We start from the raw sequence: 12,387 nt of genomic DNA, 5'->3' as shown, positions 1-12,387 counted from the left end.
CAAAGTAGGTTCATATATTATTTCTGGGTGATAAATTTCTTAAAACTCTGTTTTTCTTTTATATTTTACTTTTTTGAGACAGAGTCTCATTTTGTCACCCAGGCTGGAGTACAGTGGTGCGATCTCAGCTCACTGCAATCTCCTGGGCTCAAGCAGGCCTCTCACCTCAGCCTCCCAAGTAGCTGCGACTACAGTCACACACCACTGCACCTGCCTAATTTTTGTATTGTTAGTAGTGATGGGGGTTTGCCACGTTGGCCGGGCTGGTCTCAAACTCCTGGCCTCAAGTAGTCCGCCTGCCTTAGCCTCCCAAAGTTCTAGGATTACAGGCATGAGCCACCACTCCCCACCTGCTGTTTTGATTTTCATTTCCCTAGTTACGTATGATGTTGAGAATCTGTAAATAAGCTTAGCTGCCACCTTCTTTAGTGAAGTGTCCAGATCTTTTGCCTACATTTTAACTGGGTTGTTTGTTTTCTCGTTAAATTATTGAGAGTTCTTCGTACATTTTCTTTTCATTCCCTTAACAGTGTATTTCACAGAGAAGTTTTTAATTTTAATAAAATCCAACTTATTTTTTTTCCAGATGTTTTGCTTGTGGTGTTGTCTTTATAAACTAATTGCCAAAGCCAACACTACCTAGATTTTCTCCTATGTTATCTGCTAGAAATTCTAGAGTTTTGTGTTTTACATTTAGGTGTATAATCAATTTTGGGTTAATTTTTATGAAAGTGTTAAGGTCAATGTCTAAAGTCTTTTTTTTTAACATATAGATCTCCAATTGTTTTATTAAAATTTGTTTTAAAAATCATGCTTTTCTCCACTGAATTGCCTTTGCTTCCTTGTCAAAGATAAGTTTTCTATGGGTCTATTTCGGAATTCTCACTTCTTCCCATTGATTTATTTTTCTATTATTTTGACAACTGTATTAGTCTATTTTCACACTGCTGATAAAGACACACCCAAGACTGGGCAATTTACAAAAGAAAGAAGTTTACTGGACTTACAGTTCCATGTAGCTGGGGAGGCCTCACAATCATGGCAGAAGGTGAAAGTCATGTCTCATATGGCGGCAGACAAGAGAAGAGTTTGTGCAGGGAAACTCCCCTTTTTAAAACCATCATATCTCGTGAGACTTATTCACTATAATGAGGGCAGCATGGAAAAGACCTGCCCCATGATTCAATTACCTCCCACAAGTTCCCTTTCAAAACACGTGGGAATTCAAGATGAGATTTGCGTGGGGACACACCCAAACCATATCACACCACCACACTGTCCTGATTACTGTAACTCTGACATTGGGTAATGTTAGTTTTTCAGCATAGTTCTTTTGCATGGTGTTGGCTATTCTGAATCTTTTGCCTTTCCATATAAATTTTGAGTTTGTTTGTTTTTTCTACAACTAAGTATCTCACTGGGGTTTTCATTAGGATTGTGTTGAATCTATAGATCAAATGGAAAGAACTGATGTCTTGACAATATTGAGTTTTCGTATCCGTGAACATGGAATATCTCTCCATTTATTTGGATTCTCTTTGATGGCTTCAGAGTTTGTAGCTTTTCTCACATAGATCTTGTACATATCTGGTTAGATTTATATCTCAGTATCCTTTTTCTTTTTTGTTTTCTCTTCTGTTTCTTTCTTCTTTTCTTTTTTTTGTGCTAATATAAATAGTGTTGCTTTCCTAATTTCTAATTCCAAATGAGTATTGCTAGTATGTAGAAAAGGAATTGACTTTTATATATTAACCTTGTATCTTGCAACCTTGCTATAATTACTTTCTTTTCTTTTATTTTTTCTTTCTTTCTTTTTTTTTTTGAGACAGAGTCTCACTCTGTCACCCAGGCTGGAGTGCAGTGGTGTGATCTCAGCTCACTGCAACTTCCACCTCCCGAGTTCAAGTGATTTTCGTGCCTCAGTCTCATGAGTAGCTGGGATTACAAGTGTGCGCCGCCGCACTCAGCCAATTTTTTTTTTTTTTGTATTTTTAGTAGAAACAGGGTTTCACAATGTTGGCCAGGCTGGTCTCGAACTCCTGACCTCAAGTGATACACCCACCTCGGACCGGAAAATCGTAACAACTGTCCTCATTCAAATAAATAACTACGATTGTTTGAATCATTAAATAAACAAATCTTTAGTCCTCTAACCCAGGTCAGTTTTCCATGTTGGGTACTTGTATGGTGAGGATGGATATATGAAATTTGGTAAAGGAACATGATGGGGAGAGAAGACAGTCCCTTCTGCCTAAACAGAAGTAAAGATTTCAAAGGAAGGAAAAACAATACAAAACAAAACAAAAACAAAAACACCCCAGTATTTGGGCAAGAAATAATCTCTCCAATATTTTCCACCAAATATAGAAAAGCCGAGAAGCCCTAGTGAGTAGATGGGTTCCTTGGTGCTGGGTTTATTTGAAATTGCCAAAGTCAGCTTCTTCCTGGATAGATAAAAACTATGGGATGGAGTTGGTGAAGTGGCCCGCCCAGATCACACGGTGAGTGGGACAGAACCCCAACCCAAGCTAGCTGGCTCCTGCTCTAGGAAGGATTGCCCCACCCGACCCTGTAAGTGCTGGTGGCAGCCAGGCTAAATCATCTTACGCAGTAACATTCCAAACTACTCTAGAACGAAAATGTTCGCATAGGGGAGTCTTTCTACTTTTTTTCCAACCCCATTTTGACCCATTGCTGCATATCGCAGCAATGCAATAATTCCAAAACCCAGAGAAAGAACAAGAGAGAAATGAAAGCGTCTCCTTGCTGTCCGGCTATTTCCGAAGCAAAAATGTATAAGGGAATCACAGAGCCGGTTTGCTGTTTGTTGTAGTTTACTTGCTAATTTCTGGCACCTCCCAGAAAACAGGAATCCCTGGAGATGTTCTCATCAAGAGAAGGAATAATCCGGTCCCTCCAAAGGGAGAACACAGAGCAGCTAGCTGGACCCAAGTCAGCAAACCAGGGTTCAAATCCTATGTCCATTCATTCCGGTGTTCAGCAAGGATCTACGTGTTTAATACCTAGGCGTACTGTTTTTATCTGTTCGTTTGATGTGTGCCAAGTAACTGAACTGAACTAGGTGTCATTTATCACTTTTGTGGTTGCTGCGAAATGTACCTAAAAAATACCCGATCCTGAGTGTGGTTGTAAGGACTGAATCAGGATTAAGCCAGAAAAAGAGCGATTAAAAATAGTATTATTACAGGACTAACTGTGCGGAGGAAGAAAATGACTTTGCCACACTTGACATGTGACGAGGTGGCCGAGTGGTTAAGGCGATGGACTGCTAATCCATTGTGCTCTGCACGCGTGGGTTCGAATCCCATCCTCGTCGTTGCCTAAGGTTTTATTTAACCCTCTAAAAGGATGGGTCTGAATGCTGCCTAGTTAGCGTTTATCTTGGGTAGATTAATTTGCCAAGAAACCGAGTAAATTACTAAATGTATCTTAACTGGCCTCTGCTAATTTTCAGTTCTGAGTACAAGATTCTCTCAAATCTCAGGGACAGTTCTTCCTCAGCAACATTGATCATACTTGTAAGTTAAATTAGCCAGTTGAGACATTTGGGTAGTGTTTGCTTTTCCCTCCAGATGGTAACCTTCTAAGGGCAAGGAATATTTGTGTTCTACATAGAGTTTCCAGCTCTTCTGAAGGAGCAACTGAATAATTAATTGAGGGCTATAGAAAAATACTGTCAATAAACTTAAAATAAATGATAAAAATCATCCACATAAACATGTACAACAAATTATTGATACTATGTGTTGCAGGTATTTTCAGCCTAATTTTAACCTTACTGAAATTTTTGCTGTTTGCTAACTTTAAAGTGCCCTCCCCCAACAAAATTCTTAAACATTATTGTCTGCTGATCTCTAGCTTTGAGGAGGATTTGTCTCTGTTTAGAGATGTGACAAAGCTGAAAAATATACTCCTTACGACATTCCCAGTTATATTTAAAGATGCCTCTGAAAGCAAGACAGAGAGGAATGTCCATATTGAATAGTTTCTACTTGTGATTTCCATTGTGGGCCTTCGGAGAAAAAAATATATTTTATTTACTTTATTGAAGTTTTTGAATAGGCACTGCATTCACATGATTCCAAAAGTATAAAGCTATATAAAATCTTGCACCCACCCATAATTATTCCCCAACCACCTAATTACATTCTTTACTGATAACCACTGTTGTTAATTCTTTCCAGGATTATACTAAGCACATATGAATATATATTACATAAAATATATATTTCTATTTTTATCTCAAAAAAATCACAAATGACAACATATTATGAATATTGTTCCTTATCCTGCCCCATTTCCCTAACCAATATATCCTGGAGAGCTTTCCCTATCATCACAAAAAGTGAAAGCTTATTCTTTTTTAAGGATGCATTTATCCCAATGCATACTTTACCATATATTATTTAACCAGTTCTCTATTGGACAATTTGGGTTTTCTGTATCTTTTGCTATTATAAACTATGCTGCAACAAATAACTTTATATATACATACATAAAATTTTGAATGTATATATATGTAATACTGCAATATAAATTTTTAAAAGTGAGTTTGCTGTGTCTTAGGATATACTCATTTAAAATATTTATAGATATTGCCAAATGGCCCTCCAAAAGGATTTTATTAGTTTACACTCTTAACCAGTAATGACTAAAATTCTTGTTCCTCTCACCCTCCTCTGGGCTGTTACATCAGAGTGACCCAAAGTGTGTGTTATGAATGAAGAATTCTGGGCCTCGATCATTATCTATTGCATTATAACCTCAGTGGCAGGGCAGTAGGGGATGGGATGTTCCTGAATCTGTGATTTAATAAAGTATTCAGATGTTTCCTATGTTGGTCTTAAGGCTTGTACATGGCTGAAGTATCTACATGGTATCTCCATTCATCTAGAATTTTCTTTTTCTTTCTTTCTTTTTCTTTTTTTTTTTTTTGAGACGGAGTTTCACTCTTGTTGCCTAGGCTGGAGTGCAATTGTGCGATCTCGGCTCACTGCAACCTCCAGCTCCTGGGTTCATGCGATCCTCCTGCCTCAGCCTCCCGAGTAGTGGGGACCACAGGCACGTGCCACCAAGTCCAGCTAATTTCTGTATTATTAGTAGAGACGGAGTCTCGACGTGTTGGCCTAGCTGGTCTGAATTCCTGACCTCAGGTGATCCGCCCATTTCGGCCTCCCAAAGTGCTGGGATTACAGGCGTGAGCCACTGCACCTGGCCTAGAATTTTCTTTATTTCTGTAAATGTTTGCCTCAGGAAAGCTGCTTTTTTCTTCCTCCTCCTCCTCCTCTTCTTCTTCTTTTTTTTTTTTTTTTTGTTTGAGACTGGGCTTTGCTCTGTCACCCAGGTGGGAGGATCGCCTGAGTCTGGGAGGTGGCTGATCTCTGCACACTGCAACCTCCACCTCCCAGACTCGGCCTCTGGAGTGGCTGGGACTGCTTTTGTTTTGTTTTGTTTTGTTTTGTTTTGTTTTTGGTAGTGACGGGGTTTCACCATGTTGCCCAATCTGGTCTCGAACTCCTAGGTTTGACCTGACCCTCTCAGCCTCTCAAAATGCTGGGATTGCAGGCATGGGATTACCGCTTCTGGCCAGTTTCTATCTTCGATGTTCCCAGGTACACATCTCATAACTTGGACAGGTTTTTTCTTTTTAATTTAATTTCACTTTTTAAATTATTGCCTATAGCCACCTACTGTGCAATAGATCTCAAAACATTCCTCTTGTCTATCTGAAACTTTGTACCACTTTGACTAACAACTCTATTCCTTCCCCAACTTCCACCCCATCTATAACATCTGGTAACCATTATTCTAATCTCTCTATTTCTATGAGTTCAACTTTTTTTTTAGATTCCACATACAAGTGAGATCATGAAGTATTTTTCTTTTTGGGTCTGGCCATTTCTTTTAGCATAATGTCCTCCAGGTTCATCCACATTGTGAAAACTGACAGAATTTCTATCTTTTTAAAGTCTGAATAGTATTTCATTGTATATATAGCACATTTTCTTCCTCTTTTTTTTCTTTTTCTTTTTTTTGGAGTTTTGCTCTTGTCACCCAGGATGGAGTGCAATGGCGCCATCTCAGCTCACTACAACCTCTGCCTCCTAGGTTCAAGCGATTCTTCTGCCTCAGCCTCCCAAATAGCTGGGACTACAAGCATGCGCCATCATGCCCAGCTAATTTTTGCATTTTTAGTAGAAATGGGGTTTCACCCCGTTGGCCAGGCTGGTCTCAAACTACTGATCTCAGGTGATCCATCTGCCTCGGCCTCCCAAAATGCTGGGATTACAGGCTTGAGCCACTGTTCCCGGCCTAGCACATTTTCTTTATATATCCATCTGATGATGGACACTTAGGTTGATTCCATGTCTTGGCTATTAACTGCAATGAACATGAGAGTACAGATATTTCTTTGATATATTGATTTCAATTCCTTTGGATATATTCCTAGATGTGGGACTGCTGGATCATAAGGTAATTTTATTTTTAGTTTTTGAGGTATCTATATACTATTTTACATAATGGTTGTACCACTTTACATTTTCACCAACAATGTACAAAAGTTGCCTGTTCTCCATGGCCTTGTCAACGCTTGTTATCATCTTTCATCTTTTTGATAAAAGCCGGCTTTTATAAAAAAGATTTTGTCAAAAAGATGAAAGATTGTTACAGGTGTGGTGGGTCATGCCTGTAATCCCAGCACCTTGGGAGGCCAAGGTGGAAGGATCGCTTGAGCCCAGGAGTTTGAACCCAAGTGTTTGAGAGCAGTCTGGCTAACATAGGGAGACCACCATCTCTACAAAATAAATAAAAATCAGCGGGGCGTGGTGGTGCATGCCTGTGGTCTCAGCTAATTGGGAAGCCGAGGCAAGGGGATCGCTTGAGCCCAGGAGGTTGAGGTTGCAGTGAGCCGTGATCTTGCCACTTCACTCCAGCCTGGGCGACAGAGCCAGGCTCAGTCTCAAAACAAAAAGCAAAACAAAGCAAAAAGCAAAACAAAGTCATTCTAATGCGTGTGAAGTGATATTGTGGCTTTAATTTTCATTTCCTCAATGCTTAGTGATGCTGAGCATCTTTTTTTCATATGTATTGCCATTTGTATGTCTTCTTTTGAGAAATGTCTGTTCAGGTCCTTTGCCTATTTTGTAATCAGGTTGATTGTTTTCTTGCTATTTAGTTGTTTGAATTCCTTATATATTTTGCATATTAACCCGTTATTAGATATAGGGTTTGCAAATGTTCTCCCATTCTGTGGTTTGCCTCTTCACTTTGTTTCCTTTGCAGTGCAGAAACTTCTTAATTTGATGCAATCCCGTCTGTCTGCTTTAGCTTCTGTTGCTTGTGCTTTGGAGTCAAAAAAAAAAAAAAAAAAATCATTGCCCAGACAATGTCATGAAGCTTTTCCCTTATCTATTTATTTTTCAGTATATAGGTTTATAGCTTCCAGTCTTGTATTTTAATCCATTTTGAGTTGATTTTTATATATGGTGTAAGATAAAAGTCTAATTTTATTCTTCTTCATGTGGATAACTAGTTTTCCCATCACCATTTATTAAAGAAGCTCTCCTTTTGTGTGTTCTTGGCACCTTGTCAAAAATCAATTGACAATAAATACATGGGTTTATTTCTGGGCTTTCTATTCTCTTTCAAAGGTCAGTATGTCTGTTTCTATGCCAGTACCATGCCTTATTACAATCACTTTATAATAGATATAAATAGTGAATGTGATGCTTCCAGCTTTGTTCATTTTTTTTTTTTTTTTTGAGACAGAGTCTCGCTCCATCGCCCAGGCTTCAGGCTGGAGTGCAGTGGCGCGATCTCAGCTCACTGCAAGCTCCGCCTCCCGAGTTCACGCCATTCTCCTGCCTCAACCTCCCGAGTAGCTGGGACTACAGGCGCTCGCCGCCACACCCGACTAATTTTTTTGTATTTTGTTTAGTAGAGACGGGGTTTCACCATGTTAGCCAGGCTGGTCTCGAACTCCTGACGTCGTGATACGCCCGCCTCGGCCTCCCAAAGTGCTGGGATTACAGGCGTGAGCCACTGCACCTGGCCAGCTTTGTTCATTTTGCTCAAGATTTTTTTGTCTATTTGAGGTCTTTTGTGGTTCCATACAAATTTAAGAATTGTTTTTTCTATTCGTGTAAAATATGACATTGGAGTTTTGACAAGGATTGCATTGAATCTGTAGATAGCTTTGGGTGGTGTAGACATTTTAAAGATATTAATTCTTTCATGAACATGGAATATTTTCCATTTATTTGTGTTTTTGTCATTTTATCAGAGTTTTATAGTTTTCAGTGTACAGGTCTTTCATCTCTTTTGTTAAATTTATACCCAAGTATTTTATTTTGTTTTTCTTGCTATTGTAAATGGGATTGTTTTTTTAATTTCCTTTTCAGATAGTTCATCATTATATAGAAATGCTACTGATTGTTTAATGTTGATTTTGTATCCTGCAACTTTACTGAATTTATCATTTCTAACTTTTCTGTAACATCTTTAGGGTTTTCTATTTGCTGATCATGTCATCAGCAAATGGAGTTAATTTTAATTCCTTTCTTATTAGGATGACTTTTATGTCTTTCTCTTATCTAATTGCTCTGGCTCTATAAAACTAATTTTTGAGAGTTTTTATGATGAAAGGGTGTTGAATTTTGTCAAATACTTTTTCTGTATCTATGGATATAATCACATGGTTTTTATCCTTCATTTTTGTTAATGTGGCGTAACACATTTTTTGATATGGACAGATTTTAAAATCGGTTTTAATTTCCTCAGGAAATCAGCTACCATTAATTGGCTTGGTCCTCTATTCTGAACACATCTTCTCTGGGCAACTGATCATATTCTCAATCCTTAGCTGGATGTCTTCTTTGGAAAAGAAGTTTTCCCAGGATATGCCTATACATTCTTTGATGAAACTGTCAAAGAAAAAATGTACCAGATGGAGTTAAATAGGCAAGGAAGACTTTATTCCAGACAATTGCAATAGGGGAGAGAGATTAAATAAACTCAGATCCAAATACATCAGGGGCAGCTGGGGATCTATAGCCAATAGTAAGGGTAAGACAACCATTTGATAGAAAATGACTACGAGGAACTTGATTAGATATCAAGGGTGGAAAAAGGAAACTTGATAGGATTTTGAGGTGAGGAATTCTTACTGAATTGGCTTAGCAGGACTTTTGCTAAAACTAGGCTCAACCGGATTATTTGCTGAAATTGGGCTGGGCAAGCCAAGGATGGGACCTAGTTGAGAGGAGGACTCAGAGGAACCTAACTAAAGTTTGTTCAAGGATGGGGTTTTTATAAATACCCACGGGAATTTCTTCAGCTTCCTAAAGGGATTGGAGACCCACAGAACATGTAAGGCATCAGGGAGAGCATGTATGTAAGCTCCCAGCCTCTCCCAGTGTTGGTGGCTGCTTCTGCCTCCTCATAGCAGCTGCTCCTTGGCCTTCTGTTCAGTTCTGGGTCACGTTGTGCAGGCACCATCTCCAATCAGGTCTTGTCCATTGCCTTAATTTAGAGGCTTGGGATAAACTCTGAGTTACTGGTTTGAGCTAGGATAAGTGGATGCTTGATGATGGATGTGATCATAATGATTAGGTACAGTACCACAGGCTGGCTATGGTGTTAGGTGGAAGGATGGCTGGACTTATAAGCATCCCAAACAGGTAGAAGAGGCTGTTAGGCCATTAGGAAAAGGGAGAACACTTTGGGTGAGATCTCATCATGCTAACATCAACAAAGTGGAAAGAAGGTGGGGCCACACTAGCTAAGGCAACACCACAAGAAAATGTTATTTCCCTCTGCAATTAGCACCATTACAGACCATATGAAATACAATCAAGCACACCTAATGGGAGCCAAAATAATGCTTTCATAAATTTTGTAAACTTAGTTACAGAGTCTCTGTGTAACCAAAGGTAATTCATAATATGAGCTAATGAATTATTAATGGTTTAATGGACTTGGTGAAAGTAGGATTCGACTTGGTTTTTTGGTATGTATGCGAAAATCAAAATGTCAAAGTAAGATATCTGAAAATAAATAATTGGATTTAAACGTTGTCTCTTACATCATAGAAGAGATTAATTTGTACAAAACACAAATGCTTGTTTCTAATTTAGTTCTTGTTCTCTCTGTCCTCTAGGGCACATCTTTCCCTCACCTTGCCACCTCACATTTCCCACCTCATTCTAACAGCTAAATGAGTGTCTATCAGGAATTTTCCAGACCTTCCAGGTTTCATCACCTCTATCTCCAATTCAATCCTGGTCTACACACACAGTTCAAGGGAGGCAAGATAGCGGGTACATTTTCTGTTCTTGACCTTCAGCTCCAAGGGACTGTTTCCCGGGTGCTTCGGACCGAGTGTTTGGGAGTGTCTGGGGAGGACTCTGTCAGGGAGCCCCCTCCTTTCACCCTGGTACTAGGAGCTGAAGAGGCGAGATGCCAGGCGAACGGCCGAAGGCAGAGGTCTTTTTACCCCCATCTCCCTTGTCTCCCACACAAGTTGTAGGGCCCCTCCACCGTGTCTAGTCCTGAATTGGGAATGCCAGCTCCCGGCGCGGCGAGGCCAGGGTCCGGTCCCTAGGTGAGTTTTTCTCTCCGCTGGAAGACCCGACGCCGTGGATACCAGGGACCCGAGCCCTCCAGGGCTGCTGGCTTTGGAGGGATTTCCAGAGGTTGCAGTCGGGGTGAGCGGAGAGACTAAGAAGTACGGGGGACTAGAGAAAGCAGATGAGGGTGAATTGTCTCATCAAGATGGGGGATAGGGAAAAGGGCCGAGAAGTAACCCGGGGCGCGAGGTCCACAGCGGAAAAAAAAAAAACAAAAACAAAACAAAACAAAACAAAAAAAACAAACAAAAAGACACGCCCGAGACCAAGGCTCAGCCACTTTACACGCAGGACTTAGTTGTGGCAGCGAGGAGGGCTTCGAACCTAGGCACTTTTGAGGAAGCGTTTGTCTCCATCACAGGAATTGGGTTTCCACGTTGCTGCTGGAGCGTTTTGTAAGTAGGTAAGAGGAGCATCTTTCTCTTTGTCTCCAAACCCGTAAATTTGATACGCTTTGAAAGCGTTCTTCTAGGAGAAAGCGCTTGGTACTTAATTCATGCTTGGATAGAAGGGGAGAGTCCAATACCGTGCACGCGGCCACTAAGGTGTTTTCGACAAGAATTCGACGGGAAGCGGAGGAACGAGTTTTTCCCACATCCAGAGGCCAAGCCAAGAACTGTAAAACGTTCACCTTTGAAAGGTCCCACCGAGATTCGAACTCGGATTGCTGGATTCAAAGTCCAGAGTGCTAACCATTACACCATGGGACCAACCGCAAGCATAGAATAGGTATATACAGTCGTGCTTAAATACCTCTTTGATAATAAACTTTCTAGTTGTTCCAATCCGGAAGAGTTAGGTCAGGCTTCGGTGAGACCACGCTGACAGGAAAGCTGACGCTTTGTTGCTGAAGAAGGAGTAACTGTCAAAATAAAATTCAGGGAGATCTGTTCACTCTTTCCTGCGCTTTTCTTGGGAGCATAAATTAGCTTTCAGAAATCAACCGGGGCAGATTTGTGAGGTCTGAAACTTAACAATTTAGAATGTCCTCTTTAAGAAAAAGAATAGCTGTTATCAACATAAAATTATGGGTACTCTAAGGCCTGTATGATGTATCTGAGGATAAGCTGGAGTAGGGAGAGGCAAGTGTCTTAACTAATTTTCACTATACTTGCATACTTTTGCAAATTTTACAAAATATGTTTCATACAGAGCAACCTCTTCCCAAGGTCTTGGAAAGCACAGCGCAAGGAAAGGATCTTAACACACTCATGTGTGTTAAGACTCATGATAAACATCCCTCTGGGGTGCAGATCTTTTAGCAATATCTTGTCAAAATAGTCTCTTCTACAGCCACTAAAAAGAATGGGATAGACATGTAACACATGTTGGCTTGGCAGTTTGTGGGGGAGGATTTAAATTTAAAACAAACAAAAAAAGCCCAGTAACTTGGTGAATTGTAGTCTAGTATGATTTAAGTTTTGTAAATTATAATGAATTATAATTGTGACTCAGTTATATTTGTACATAATAATATCGTACTCAATTTTATATATACATTTTAAAAATAGGTTGGAGGTACATACAACAAACTCTTGGCATCAATTTTTCTGAGGAATGGAACTGAGGATGAAGAAACTTCACTTTTTGCCATGTTGACTTTTTAAATATTTGACTTTTTTATAAGTGTCTATCACTGTTGTAGTAATTAACAAATGCAAATCTACAAAACAAAACAAAAAAAAGAGTAAGGCTCGTCAGTAAAGGAATTAGAAGTCATGTTTACTCCATGTTAACT

The 12,387-nt window shown here is 39.7% G+C and overlaps 2 non-coding genes across 2 annotated transcripts; one reads left to right on the top strand and one right to left on the bottom strand.

The window, feature by feature from the left end:
- Positions 1 to 3,255: 3,255 nt before the first annotated feature.
- On the top strand, positions 3,256 to 3,337 carry TRNAS-GCU. The gene has a single exon. It is a non-coding gene; the product is annotated as a tRNA-Ser (tRNA).
- A 7,950-nt stretch (positions 3,338 to 11,287) lies between these two features.
- Positions 11,288 to 11,359, bottom strand: TRNAQ-UUG. The gene has a single exon. It is a non-coding gene; the product is annotated as a tRNA-Gln (tRNA).
- Positions 11,360 to 12,387: the final 1,028 nt, after the last annotated feature.

Source organism: Nomascus leucogenys, chromosome 22a (genome assembly GCF_006542625.1).
Source record: "Nomascus leucogenys isolate Asia chromosome 22a, Asia_NLE_v1, whole genome shotgun sequence".
Lineage (NCBI taxonomy): Eukaryota > Metazoa > Chordata > Mammalia > Primates > Hylobatidae > Nomascus > Nomascus leucogenys.
The sequence above is the reverse complement of the archived record's forward strand: the minus strand, read 5'-3'. Positions and strand labels throughout refer to the sequence as shown.